The sequence below is a fragment of the Rutidosis leptorrhynchoides genome, chromosome 1, assembly GCF_046630445.1.
Source record: "Rutidosis leptorrhynchoides isolate AG116_Rl617_1_P2 chromosome 1, CSIRO_AGI_Rlap_v1, whole genome shotgun sequence".
NCBI classification, from domain to species: domain Eukaryota; kingdom Viridiplantae; phylum Streptophyta; class Magnoliopsida; order Asterales; family Asteraceae; genus Rutidosis; species Rutidosis leptorrhynchoides.
In genome coordinates this window covers 633,265,767-633,279,761 of record NC_092333.1, presented here as the reverse complement: position 1 = coordinate 633,279,761, position 13,995 = coordinate 633,265,767, and positions in this window count along the sequence as shown.

Sequence of the window (13,995 nt, the reverse complement as noted above, 5' to 3'; positions counted from 1 at the left end):
ATTTCCTCCCTGGTCTATAGAGATCCAACCACCGTATCCTACTTATAACCCAGCTGAAGCATTTTATAACACATACGGTTATGCATGGAACCCCTACTGGTATCAGTATCAACCCTAGTTTATTTAGTTTTATTCATTTTTGTAATGTTACTACATTTAACACTTATGTTAATATTGTAATAGTTTTTATAATTTTCTAACTTTTATTATTAGATTTTAATAATTTTTGAATGTGGGGTAATATACCAAACTTCAAAAATATGTATATATGTTTGCAGTTTATCTTATGTACACAACAGGGTAAAACAACACATTTTCAAAGACTGACATTAAGTTCAGCAAAAGCAACTAATTTTGACGACAAGATGCAAAATATATGTGAAATAACAACAAGACGGAATGAACAAATGATGTGCACCATTTATCATTCAACACAAACAACAATATGTTTGGAAACTTTGGTAAAATTTAATCAATTTTCTACGCTAATCACCCTCAATAATTTAAATTGTTACTGATTTCTTGCAAATGAGGGCATTGCAAGATCTTAAGTGTGGGAAGGGGTTAAATTCTTTCGGATTTTTAAAATTTTTACTTTATACACTTGGTTATCATTAGAAATACTAGTAAAGCAGTAGTTGTATTAGAATCTAGTGCTCTCTGATAATAAAGAACAGCCCTAGTCTTATATACTAACTACTCAATTCTAGTAAAATTTTTGAAAATTTTCAATTAAATGAACTCAAAATCATGTTTATACATATTTATGAATGATAAAACTAGGTGTTAACACCGAAATTATTGTTACCTTGGAAAGGACATAAATTAAGAAACAAACCAAAATGTTAAAATTCATTTAAAATGGAATAGAGGACAATAAAAAGGAAAAATAAAAGCCAAGTGTGGGAAAATTCACCAAGTTATCTTAAACATATGTCACATATTTCTGTAACAAATAATTGAAGATACTTTTGTTTTGGACTAATCTAATCAGTTTTACCCGATTTACTGTAATATATTTGAAAGAAAGATGGATCTACACGATGAATCAATTCCATCATTAAAAGGAAGTAAAGTCTTCCGAAAAAGAAACGCGCTTCTTGATTTAGGTCATGAAGTTGTCGTCCAGACCAGCTGTAGGTTAACGAAAAATCTAGAAAAGTCATCACTAAAATCAGCAGGAAATCCACGGACCTCAGCATCAACCAGGGTCGCCAAGTGGTCAGATTTATCCTAACCATGAGAAGGATTTATCTCGTACAATGGGGGGCACCGTGCAAATTAGCTTGATAAGACTAATGAATCAGATCCCCAGAAAGGATAATCTCCTTTAAAGATCAAAAATCAGCTTTTAAGACTGATATTACTCAATCCTTGAGATTGATTTTAAAGATTGAGAATTCAAACTCATGGAATTCAATGATATCTAAACTCTAGCTTGAACGAGAAAATATTTTGATAAAAAATTAAAACCGATTTGTTTTCTGAAAACCCATTTTCAATGCGTTCATTACCATTGAATGTAAAATCCTAGGAATTCATCTGGAATTCATTAGGTCACCTGAACCAAATCGGGTGTCAACTGTAAGAACGGTGGTTGCATAGCATGGTCAAAGACAGGACTTTGTGCCAGACCAAAAAATTATAAGGGTGAGCTTTACTATTGCTCCTACAAAGGATAGTAATTACGTCTGACACGTTATAGACCATAATTAAAAGCATGTTAGGGGACATTGCCTTAACAGTTGCGTGTTCAACGCTTTCCTTTACAACCGGACGGTAGTTTACCGAAAGGTAATATACGGAGCAAGTATACTGGACATGTTGCTTTCCTAATACAAGGTTAGCAAGTGGGTGACACAAAACCACAAGTTTTGAGCTAAAATTTTCAAATCTGAAACCCACTAAACCCACAAAAAATAATATGCAAACACCGGTGAAGGGTTACTCCGGAAAACTTAGCTAGGGTAAAAGCTAGAATGAATTTTCAAAAGATCAAATGTTTTCATAAAGATCCAATTTCCTTAATGGATCTAAATTTCATAAGTCATGTGAGACTGTAAACCACATCGTTACTACCATTGTTTATACCGCCGTATAGAAATCACTGATGTATAAAGTGTGAAGAATAAAGAAGTGATTCTAGTATTTCAAGACTATATTGCTTGAGGACAAGCAACGCTCAAGTGTGGGAATATTTGATAATGCTAAAAACGAACATATATTTCATAGCATTATCCCTCAAGAAAGACAAGCTTTTAGTTGCAATTGTTCTATTTACAAGTGATATTCATTTAAATATTAAAAGGTGAAGACAAAAAGAAAGCTGCTCTTAAGGGAAAAGCTAAAGTGAACCAAACTATGGAATCATGTGCTGAGTCATCTATCATTGAGATAATGACTGTCAAGCTTGACCAGCTCATAGCTGCCATATCTGAAAGTAGACCCGATCTTACTGCACCCATTTACTCAGTGTATGACCAGTCACCGATACCAATTGTGAGAAAATGCTATAAGTGTGGCAGCAAGTTTCACTTAGCCAACCGGTGTACTCTAACCCTAACCCCATCTACTGCTGCCTCTTCAAGCAAACCAGCAGACAGGAAGAGATCATCAAAGATGACCCTTCTAGAACCCATCCTTGGATGGGTTCCCAAAAAGAACTAATCTCTTAGCTACTGTGCAGGGCATTCAAAACAAGAAAATCTGGTATCTCGATAGTGGTTGTTCAAGACATATGACTGGATGTAAGTCCCTGCTGATGGACTATCAAGAAAAGGATGGTCCAGTTGTATCATATGGAGATAATTCGTTGGGTTACACAAAGGATTTGGTACTTTAACAAATGGGAATGTTACATTTTCAAATGTAGCATATGTCGTTGGGCTTAAACATAATCTACTCAGCATAAGCCAACTAACAAGCAAAAGTAAGATAGTCCAGTTCAGAAGGAAGATTGGCACTATTTTTGATAAGACCGGGAAGCCACTGCTGACAGCAAAAAGATATGAGAACATGTATCAAATTGACATGAACATAGCAGTCACAACAACTGATGCTTTTTTTTTATTCAAAGGCAGCAGACAACCTTAAGTGGTTATGGCACAAGAGACTCTCACATCTCAACTTCAAAGATATTCATAAGTTATCTAGTAAAAGTTTAGTGTCTGGGCTACCCACAATGTCTTATGTGAAGGACAGATTGTGTCCTGGTTGTGAAAAAGTGAAGCATCACCATGCCTCATTCAAGTCAAAGCAGATTTCATCTATTGAGAAACCATTTCACCTATTTCATATGGATCTCTTTAGTCCTGTTAATATAGCCAGCTGTAGTGGGAAGAAGTATACACTGGTGATTGTTGATGAATATTCCAGATACACTTAGGTATTCTTTTTGAAGCAAAAGAGTGAAGCTACTGATGAAATCATCAATTTTATCAAAAGAATGGAATTACTGAATGGACAACTGGTGAAGCAGCTTAGAAGTGATCATGGTACAAAATTCAGAAATGCTACTTTGGAAGAATTTTTTGCTAACAAAGGTATTTCACAGAACTTTTCTTCTGTGAGAGCACCTCAATAGAATGGTGTTACAGAAAGAAGAAACAGAACTCTCATTGAAGCAGCAAGATCTATGTTGGCTGAGTCTGGGCTGAAAAATTCATATTGGGCAGAAGCTGTGAACACTGCATGTTTTACCCAGAATAGATCTTTAATAGTGAAAAGATATCAGAAAACTGCTTATGAAGTTCTAAAAGGCAGAAGACCCTCAATTTCATTTCTTCATGTATTTGGCACTCCCCATTTCATTCTAAACAATAGGGATCAGCTAGGCAAGTTTGATGCTAAGGCTGATGAAGGTATATTTTTAGGATATTCCAACATGCCAAAGGCATACAGGGTTTTCAATAAAAGAAGGGGCTGTTTTGAAGAATCCATTAATGTTACATTTGATGACACTGCCCCTACTTCATCTTCTGGTCAAGAAGATGAGGAGTTACTATTTGAAGAGCCAACTCAGCAAGCTCTTGATGATGATGAAGAACCAGCAGTAAATCCCTCACCAATCCATGTTGCTGGGTTCTCTGATGATGAGATGGAACACTCTGTTCCATCTGTGTCTAAACCAGGTGGACCTACTGGCTCTACAGAAGTGTTACAACTTGAGCATAGGTCTACTGGCTCTGAAGGATCTCAAGCTGGTACTGGTTACACTCATAATGAATAGCTGTCTCCCACTGCTGCTCATTCCTCTGAGCCAGCTGATGATCAAGATGCTGTGTGTTCCACAACAAGCTCACCTATTCATAACACAAGATGGACAAAGGAGCATCCAATTGAACAAGTTATTGGTAATCTGGCAAGTGGTGTTAACACAAGAAGACATGCAACCAGCAATTTCTGTATGCATGTAAATTTTGTATCTACCATTGAACCTACATGTCCTGAAGAAGCAATCAAAGATCCTAGCTGGGCAGGAGCTATGAAAGAAGAGATCTCCCAGTTTGATAGGAATAAGGTTTGGAATAAGGTTTGGACTTTGGTACCTCAACCTGATGATGAAACTAAAAAGATCATTGGTACCAAGTGGGTTTTCAAGAACAAGATGGATGAAGATGGGATTGTAATCAGAAACAAAGCTAGATTGATAGCTCAAGGATTTAAATAGGAAGAAGGATTGGATTATGAAGAGACATATGAACCAGTGGCTAGGATGGAAGCTATTAGATTGTTCTTGGCATATGCTGCTAAGATGAACTTTAGGGTATTTCAGATGGATGTTAAGTATGCGTTTCTAAATGGAAAGCTGCAAGAAGAAGTCTATGTCAAACAGCCTCTTGGTTTTGTAAGCAGTAAATATCCAGACCATGTCTACAAGTTAGACAAAGATCTATATGGCCTAAAACAGGCACCAAGAGCATGGTATGAGACACTTCATGTGTATCTCACTGGTATAGGTTTTAAAGTTGGAACAATTGATACCACTCCATTCTCAAAAGAGATAGATGGTGATCTCTTGTTGGTACAGATATATGTGGATGATATTATTTATGGATTTAAAAATGAGAAACATTGTCAAGATTTTTCAAAACTTATGTCAAAGACATATGAAATGAGCTTACAAAGAGATTTGCAATACTTTTTAGGATTGCAAATTAAACAATTTGATGATGGAATTTTTATAAGTCAAGATAAATATATCAAAGATATGTTAAAGAAATTTGGTCTGACCTGTTTAAAAGATATAGAGACCCCAATGGCAGCATCTATTAAAATAGATGCTGATCCCAATGGTGAACCAGTCAATATCACTGAATATAGAGGTATGATTGGATCCCTACTTTATCTTACAGCCAGCAGACCAGATATTCTGTTTGCCACATGTCTCTGTGTCAGATATCAAGCTGATCCTAAAGAGTCACACTTGCTAGCAGTACAAAGGATATTTAAGTATCTGAAAGGTACTGCTAAACGTGGTCTTTGGTATCCTAAAGACCAGGAGTTTGAGCTAATTGGGTATTCAGATGCTGACTATGCAGGGTGTAAAATAGACAGGAAAAGTACTACTGGTGGTTGCCAGTTACTGGGTGGTAGGCTAGTCAGCTGGATGAGCAAAAAGAAAAATACTGTGTCCACATCTACTGCTGAGGCAGAATATGTTTCTGCTGGTAGTTGTACTACTCAAGTACTATGAACGCAAAGCCAGCTGAAGGACTATGGTGTTTATGTTACAAAAACTCCAATCTACTGTGACAACATAAGTGCTATTGCTGAAAGGACCCGTCCTAATCCCCCTGGACGAAGTCCATATCGATTATAAACGATTCACAACAGTTGATTACATCGCGAGGTACTTGACCTCTATATGATACATTTTACAAACATTGCATTCGTTTTTGAAAAGACAATCTTTCATTACATCGAAAGTTGACAACATGCATACCATTTCGTAATATATCTTACTATAATTGACTTAATAATAATCTTGATGAACTCAACAACTCGAATGCAACGTCTTTTGAAATATGTCATGAATGACTCCAAATAATATCTCTAAGATGAGCAAATGCGCAGCGGAAGATTTCTTTCGTACCTGAGAATAAACATGCTTTAAAGTGTCAACCAAAAGGTTGGTGAGTTCATTAGTTTAACGTAAATAATCATTTCATAATTTTAATAGACCACAAGATTTCATATTTCCATTTCTCATAAATATACGTCCCATGCATAGAGACAAAAATATCATTCATATGGATTGAACACCTGGTAACCGACATTCACAATTTGTATATAAGAATATCCCCATCATTCCGGGATCCTCCTTCGGACATGATATAAATTTCGAAGTACTAAAGCATCCGGTACTTTGGATGGGGCTTGTTGGGCCCGATAGATCTATCTTTAGAATTCGCGTCAATTAGGGTGTCTGTTCCCTAATTCTTAGATTACCAGACTAAAAAGGGGCATATTCGATTTAACAATCCAGCCATAGAATGTAATTTTAGATACTTGTGTCTATTTCGTAAAACAGTTATAAAAGCAGCGCATGTATTCTCAGTCCCAAAAATATATATTGCAAAAGTATTTAAAAAGGAAGCAAATGAACTCACGCATATAAATATTGTAAAACAGTTAATAAAGCATTTGCATGTATTCTCAGCCCAAAAATGTAAAGAGTAAAAAGGGAGCAAATGAAACTCACTGTACTGTATTTTGTAGTAAAAATACATATGACGTCATTTGAACGAATGCAGGGTTGGCCTCGGATTCACGAACCTATATCATTTGTATATTTATTAATACACATAATCGTAATCGAACAAATTTATTTATTAAATCTTAATTTATATATTATATATTTAATTTGTGTATATATTCAAAATGATTAATATCTATATAGTCATATTATTATATCCATATTTATTTACATTATTGTTTAGTGTCATACTTAAAAATCATTAGTTTGTTGTATGTATGTATTTAAATAAGTAATATTAATAAGTTTGATGAATATGGTTATTTGAAATATTAACATAATTATAGTATATATATTAAGTATATTTCATGTACAAAATATTTATTTGTTTAAAATGATAGTTTTTGATAATAATAATGATTTACTAATAATAATAATAATAATTTTATTAATAATAATACTATTAATACTTATACTTATAATAATAATAGAAATTTTATTAACAATGATAATATTAATAATCATGTTACTTACTAATAATACTTTTATTGGTAATAATATCAGTGATAACATTAATACTAATCATAATCATAATTGTAACTAAGATTATGATACATGGTAACTAATATTTATAATACTTAATAATAATATTAATTCTACTATTTAATGATAATAATAAAAAAATAACACTAATGATAAGTGTAATACTAACAATAATAATAATAATAATCATGATAACAATAACAATAACAATAACAATAACAATAACAATAATAATAATAATAATAATGATAATAATAATGATAATAATAATAATAATAGTAATAATAATACTAATAATAATAATAATAATAATAATAATAATAATAATAATAATAATAATAATAATAATAATAATAATAAAATAATAATAAAGGAAAGACTACCTCAAAAAGAATTTGTTCCAAACAATAATCACAGCCCATACACAGATTCGAACCCTTGACCTTTCAATTGCACATCAACACCTTGAACCATCTACTCCGATTACATTTTTCTGTTTTATAACCGAATTAAAACCATATATCTTAATAATCCATTTGTTCTTCTTCTTCCCACAACCAAATCACTCAGAACCCATAACCCAATATGTTAGCAGCTTAATTGTTTGAACTCGAAAATTTAATTAAAATAGAAACGATTGGTTGTGAGTAAAATGGATTAACAAAACAACAAAAACAAGAAAAAAATTTAAAAAGGAAATAGAACAGTTTCACGATGAACACGTTTTTGGACCAAAAATTGATTTTGAATTTAGAGACTGTTTTAGGCTATGGTTACTGAATAAGATAGATAGTAAATCGTTATTAGAAACTTCTGGGATCATCAATTGATTCAACAACAACCAAACGAACTCTAATTCCTCTATGAACACGACTGTTGACTTTTTGAAAAGCTATCTTTGACTCGAGAATTTGTAATTGTTACGAAGAATTGGAGGCTCAAACTTTGCAGATAGTTTGAGATAGAGATTCTAAGGAAAACTGCATTGTTACATTTTTAGTTTCAAATCGAATTCGAGTTATGGCTAAAAAGATGGAAAACAGAGATAACCGACCTGTGTTCTTCATTTTCTGATTTAATTCAATTCACTAGAAGCTGTTAAAAGTGTTTGAGTTTGATATATGATAACGTGATGTCATTGGGTACCAATTACAACTGGTATTGATCTTTTTTATTGTATAAACGAATTCGACAGGAATTTAAATAACAAAAAAAAAAATTAATAAATAAAAATATAAAAAGGAGATTGGGACGTGTAGCTTATTCTTGGTTGTATTAGATATATTGAGTTCGACTGCTAATAAAAAATTGAGACAAGGACAACAATTCAGATCGTGATTGTTATCCAGAATCTAGTTTATATCCTATATTAGTATTAATAATATAAATAATTATATTAATTATTAATAATACTAATAATTATAATATTAATAATTATATAAATAATAATAATAATAAATAATATTTATTCTAACAACACTGATAATTTACATTATCTTTATAATAATATTTATAATTTTATTAATAATTTTATGATAATGGGAGGAAAATAAATAAAAAAATGACAATCTTATTAATAACTAAAATCATGATTTTTACTACTAATTAAAATAATAATGATATTAATAACAATGACAATATCAATAACAATAGTAATATTATAACAAATTAGGTGTATCAATTTCATAGGTATGTATTATATATAATAGTATTAATAATAATAATATTAATATTAATATTAATATTATTGATATTAATAATGAAGTAATAATAATATTAGTATAACACTATATTTTTAACTTGAAACCTAATTTTAATATACTAATATTACGTATTAATAATTATTTATATTTATTACCTATATATATTAATTAAATATACATATTGAATGTTTAATACTTATACGCTTTATATATTATAATATACCTACAATCAATAATTATGTATCAATCATATATACATGTATATTCCAACTACTACATATTTAATTTTATTTTAATTATCAAATTTAAGTTTAATATATATACTATTTTCGATTTAAGGTTCGTGAATCATCGAAAATAGTCAAAGGGTAATTTGAATATATGAATATAGTTTCTAAAATTTTCGAGACTCAACATTACAGACTTTGCTTATCGTATCGAAATCATATAAAGATTAAGTTTAAATTTGATCGGAAATTCCCGGGTCATCACAGTACCTACCCGTTAAAGAAATTTCGTCCCGAAATTTGAGTGAGGTCGCCATGGCTAACAATAAATATGTTTTCCTGACGAATATGAGCTGATAAATAGAGTGTTTATCATTATTGAATAATACAGATAAAATAATTTGATTATTCGAAGAGCACGAATGAAGCTATCACAAAAGATTGAAATGAAGAAATAGAGATTCGTCTTAGCTTTTGACACGGTCAAGGTTGAATTCCGGAATTCAAGGAATTTGAAGAAAATCTTCGAAATCTAAAAGATTTGATTCTTCGGCGAGTAAGAAAATTAATATCTCTATAATTAATGCGGAAATCTGCCTTGATTTCTTTGTCTGGTATTTTCACTATAAATGAACTTCTTCCGTTCCATTACTTTCACCATTCCTATACTTTCTTCCCCTATTCCTACTTCTAAAATATTGTGGAAATGCTCCATCCAGTTCTGATTCTTGATATTTTCCTATCTATGTCTCTGTCATCCTTCTTTTCAATCTTCCACCAAAAAATCTGTTTACTTCTACTATTGCCTTGGGGGAATACTATTCTTAATTATACCGTGTCTTTATATTGCCATTCGTATTAATATCCATGGTTTGTAATTTCGGTGTTGTTGTTGGGCTTTATATTTTCCCTTATATCGGAGCTTCATGTTCTTGTTTTCTCTTCCCGACTTTAAATCAAACGAATAATGGTCCAGAATTCGTAGGTATAGAATGTCGAATGAATTTAATGTTCTAAACAAGAAATAACGTAATAGCACGATTTGATTTGTCAAATTACCAGAATCACTGAGAATAGAACTATCAAGAATATATTTTCTTGATATGTTCAGAAATTAAGCAGAATGAAAGAGTTATGTAACATGACACATGATGATGTTATAGTCTGTGAATCATCACGTTCCATTAGAAACTCAGCATGACTTACTATAATATAATCACATTGATCAAGTGTCATTATATTATACTAACTCATGCATCAGTTCCCAACATTACTTCAATAACATTCATATTCTAACCTCGAAAGTTTACAGAATATAGAAACTAACAGTTTCTATATGATGTAACACTGATAGCACGAAGAGATTTATGATTTTAGATAAGATTAGTTATGAAAATATATTCAGAAATATCGAAGATATTTATAATGAAAGATACGATAATATCTTTGAATATCTAAGATTAAAGGATGATGGAGACTTTTATCTGCAAGGGTTTAGAGTAAGGAGAAAGATATTCACTAAAGACTTTAGCAGACATTGAATCATTTGGATTCTTTGAAGTCAAACTTATTCTTTGTGATTTGTCCACGGCTTCCTTCATAGTTTCATATAATCCGCTTTTCGGTACTAAATTTTCTATTGAATGTTTCCAATATAATGATACACAGGAAGCACGAAGAGGTATATAATTTCGGACGAGAATATTTATGAAAATATCCTCAGAAATATCGAAGATATTGATGATGATATTTTTGAATTTCTAAGTTCGATGGTTGATGGAGAAAGATTTTCCGCAAGATTTTAACATGACTTCGGAGCAAGATATTCTCTAAAGATTACAACGAATCTAGATTTATCTGGGTTCTATGAATTTAGGATATGTTACTTGTATTTCTCCCTGGTTTCCTTTATGGTTAGCTCAATCCACTTTCCAGTTCCAACTTTTCTGAGCTTTTCCAACATATTATTGTTTATCATCAAACTTCCGATGATTTAAGGTCGTCTACGGCTATCTACGGTTTCTGCTGCTTCATTCAGCTTTTTCAACATTTGGAGTATTGATTTGTAGACTGAGTACTTTTCAGAATTTTAGAATGAAAGACCATAATTCTAAGAGATAAATGTTATACATGTAACTGTTGATGTAGATATGCTGTGAGTTTTCAAAGTACTGATTGCTGATTCCCGGTAATTGGTATGGCAGTTCTCGTTACAATATGCGGATGAGTATATGATAGGGTTTTAATGAATAAATATAATGATTTGTCAAAGAGATTTAAGCCAAGAAGTAACGAGGTTGCTGGTACGTCTGCTGGTAATAAGATGGAATATAAATGATTTCCTGGTAACAATAAAAGAGTACACATATAAATCAAGGTTATAATAAGGTTGTTTCGAACGAAAAGTCGAAGTTAATTTGCTGGAGCTGTGACAAAATTTGCTACTTTAAAAGGAATTACCAAATTATTTTGGGTAATAATAACACTAAAGAAATTTGCACAACTACGTGTTAGACGTTTACTCAAGTTCCGAATGTTTTCAAGTGCATAACTATATGTATCAATCTCTTCTTCCATAGATGAAGTGCGGTTGGTTCATCTTCTCGATCGAGGTGTTTTCAAGAATCATGAAAGGTTTGAACGCTGATTGTAATCGTCAAGATACAAATGAGGTTTAAGGTGAAATCAAGTGGCAACTTGAAGAATTATTTAGCTTCATATGTTATAATCAATATTTTAATTCATTTTAATTGTCCAATGTTATTAGTCCACAGTTGATAGTTCACAGTTGACAGTCCAATAATTCATATATAGTTTAATATATAATATTCGAATTAATTAATACATGTCATGACCCGTATACGTCTCAGACTCGATCACAACTCAAAGTATATATATTATTATAGAATCAACCTCAACCCTGTATAGAGAACTCGATCATTACTGCATATAGAGTATCTATGATTATTCTAAATAATATATATATATATATATATATATATATATATATATATATATATATATATATATATATATATATATATATATATATATATATATATATATATATATATATATATATATGCATCGATATGATATGTCAAAACCTTGTATACGTGTCCCGATATTTAAAGTGCGTAAAATAAATAACAGAAATTAAATAACGATAAATAAAGTGCGTAAAGTAAATAACAGAAATTAAATGACGATAAATAAAATTGCGATAATTAAATTGCGATAAATAAACTGCGATAAATAAAATGTAATCAGTTAGCTAGGAACAATTAGCTAGGAACACTTAGCGTGGATTCTTAGCAATTTTCTCATAATTAATTTGTTTGTTTCTAACCAATTTTATTTTGTCCAATGTTTTCTTCATTATGCCACTTGTTGGATTCTGATAGATCAAACTTCAAATGTGAAATTGAATGAAAATGGTTATTCTGCGATGAACGGATTCGTATATCTGTGGATGTAAGTAGGATAGTAAATGACTGTTGAATTAGATTCAAAGAATGTACAGTGTAACTTATTAATGTAAAATTTAAATATTCCTTGGGTATTACCTACCCGTTAAAATATTTTCACCATTAACAGTTTGTACGAAAGAATTTTTAATTACAATCTTTATGAAAATATACTTGTATATATATTTTCTTCAGATGCAATCATGGATTTAATGAGTTAATATGATATTAAACTCATTTGATTTACGTTAGAACAAGAATATATAATCTCTAAAACATTAGAGATTACATATTCGTCATGATGAACGAAGATAAATGATGCAAAACGTCATATAGAATGATGATTATGCTCTGGGTACCGATTGTGATGTTGAGGCGTGTCTTGTTGTGGTTTGTGTTGTTGCTGGTGGTACAGTTGATGCCGTTGATGTTGCTGAAGCTGGTACATTTTGCACCATATTTCCCAAGGCTACAACTCGGGCGCGAAATTCATTGACTTCTCCTATTATTCCAAGATGATTGTCGGTCGGACCAAGCAGATGAATAAGGTTTAGAATTTTAGATAGAATATAATCGTGACGAGCTATCCTGGAAATGAGTCTGAAAATGGTGTTTCGGATAGGTTCGCCGGTAAACGCTTCAGGTTCATTGTCAAGAGGTGAATTCGGTTGGTGGAAGGGATCGCCTTCTTCGCGTCTCCATTGATTAAGTCGACTACAAAGGCATCAGATGAATTGGGGATGGCTGATTGATTGATTCATTCTGGTGACATCGCTTTCGGAGCTTAGGTGAATATCCATGTCGGAATAGCTGTCGGAATAACTATCGGAATAGTTATCGAAATCTGAGGGACTCGAACTGGTTGAGGGATTCATCTTGTGCGATTAAATGAAGTATTTTCGATACGAATTAGATTATAGGATGTAGATTAGTACCCTGCAATACATAATTTACATATGCATATATAATACTAAAATCCCATGAGCTACGGAGGAATCTACGGAAGCTGTCAGGCAAAGGTAACAATAGCAGATACGCTTAAGATATGAATTTATCTATACACTGTGTATGCAATAAAGGCAGTAAGACGTGTCTTAGACTTTAAGGATGATAAGCAAGTAATTTTTCGACACTAAATGATAAGCAAAACTTTTGACATGCAGACACGGTCGAAGTCCAGACTCACTAATGCATTCTAACGACTATCAGTTAGACTCACTAATGCAAGACCTGGTTCGCTAAGACCACCGCTCTGATACCAACTGAAAGGACCCGTCCTAATCCCTCCGGACGAATTCCATATCGATTATAAACGATTCACAACAGTTGATTACATCGCGAGGTACTTGACCTCTATA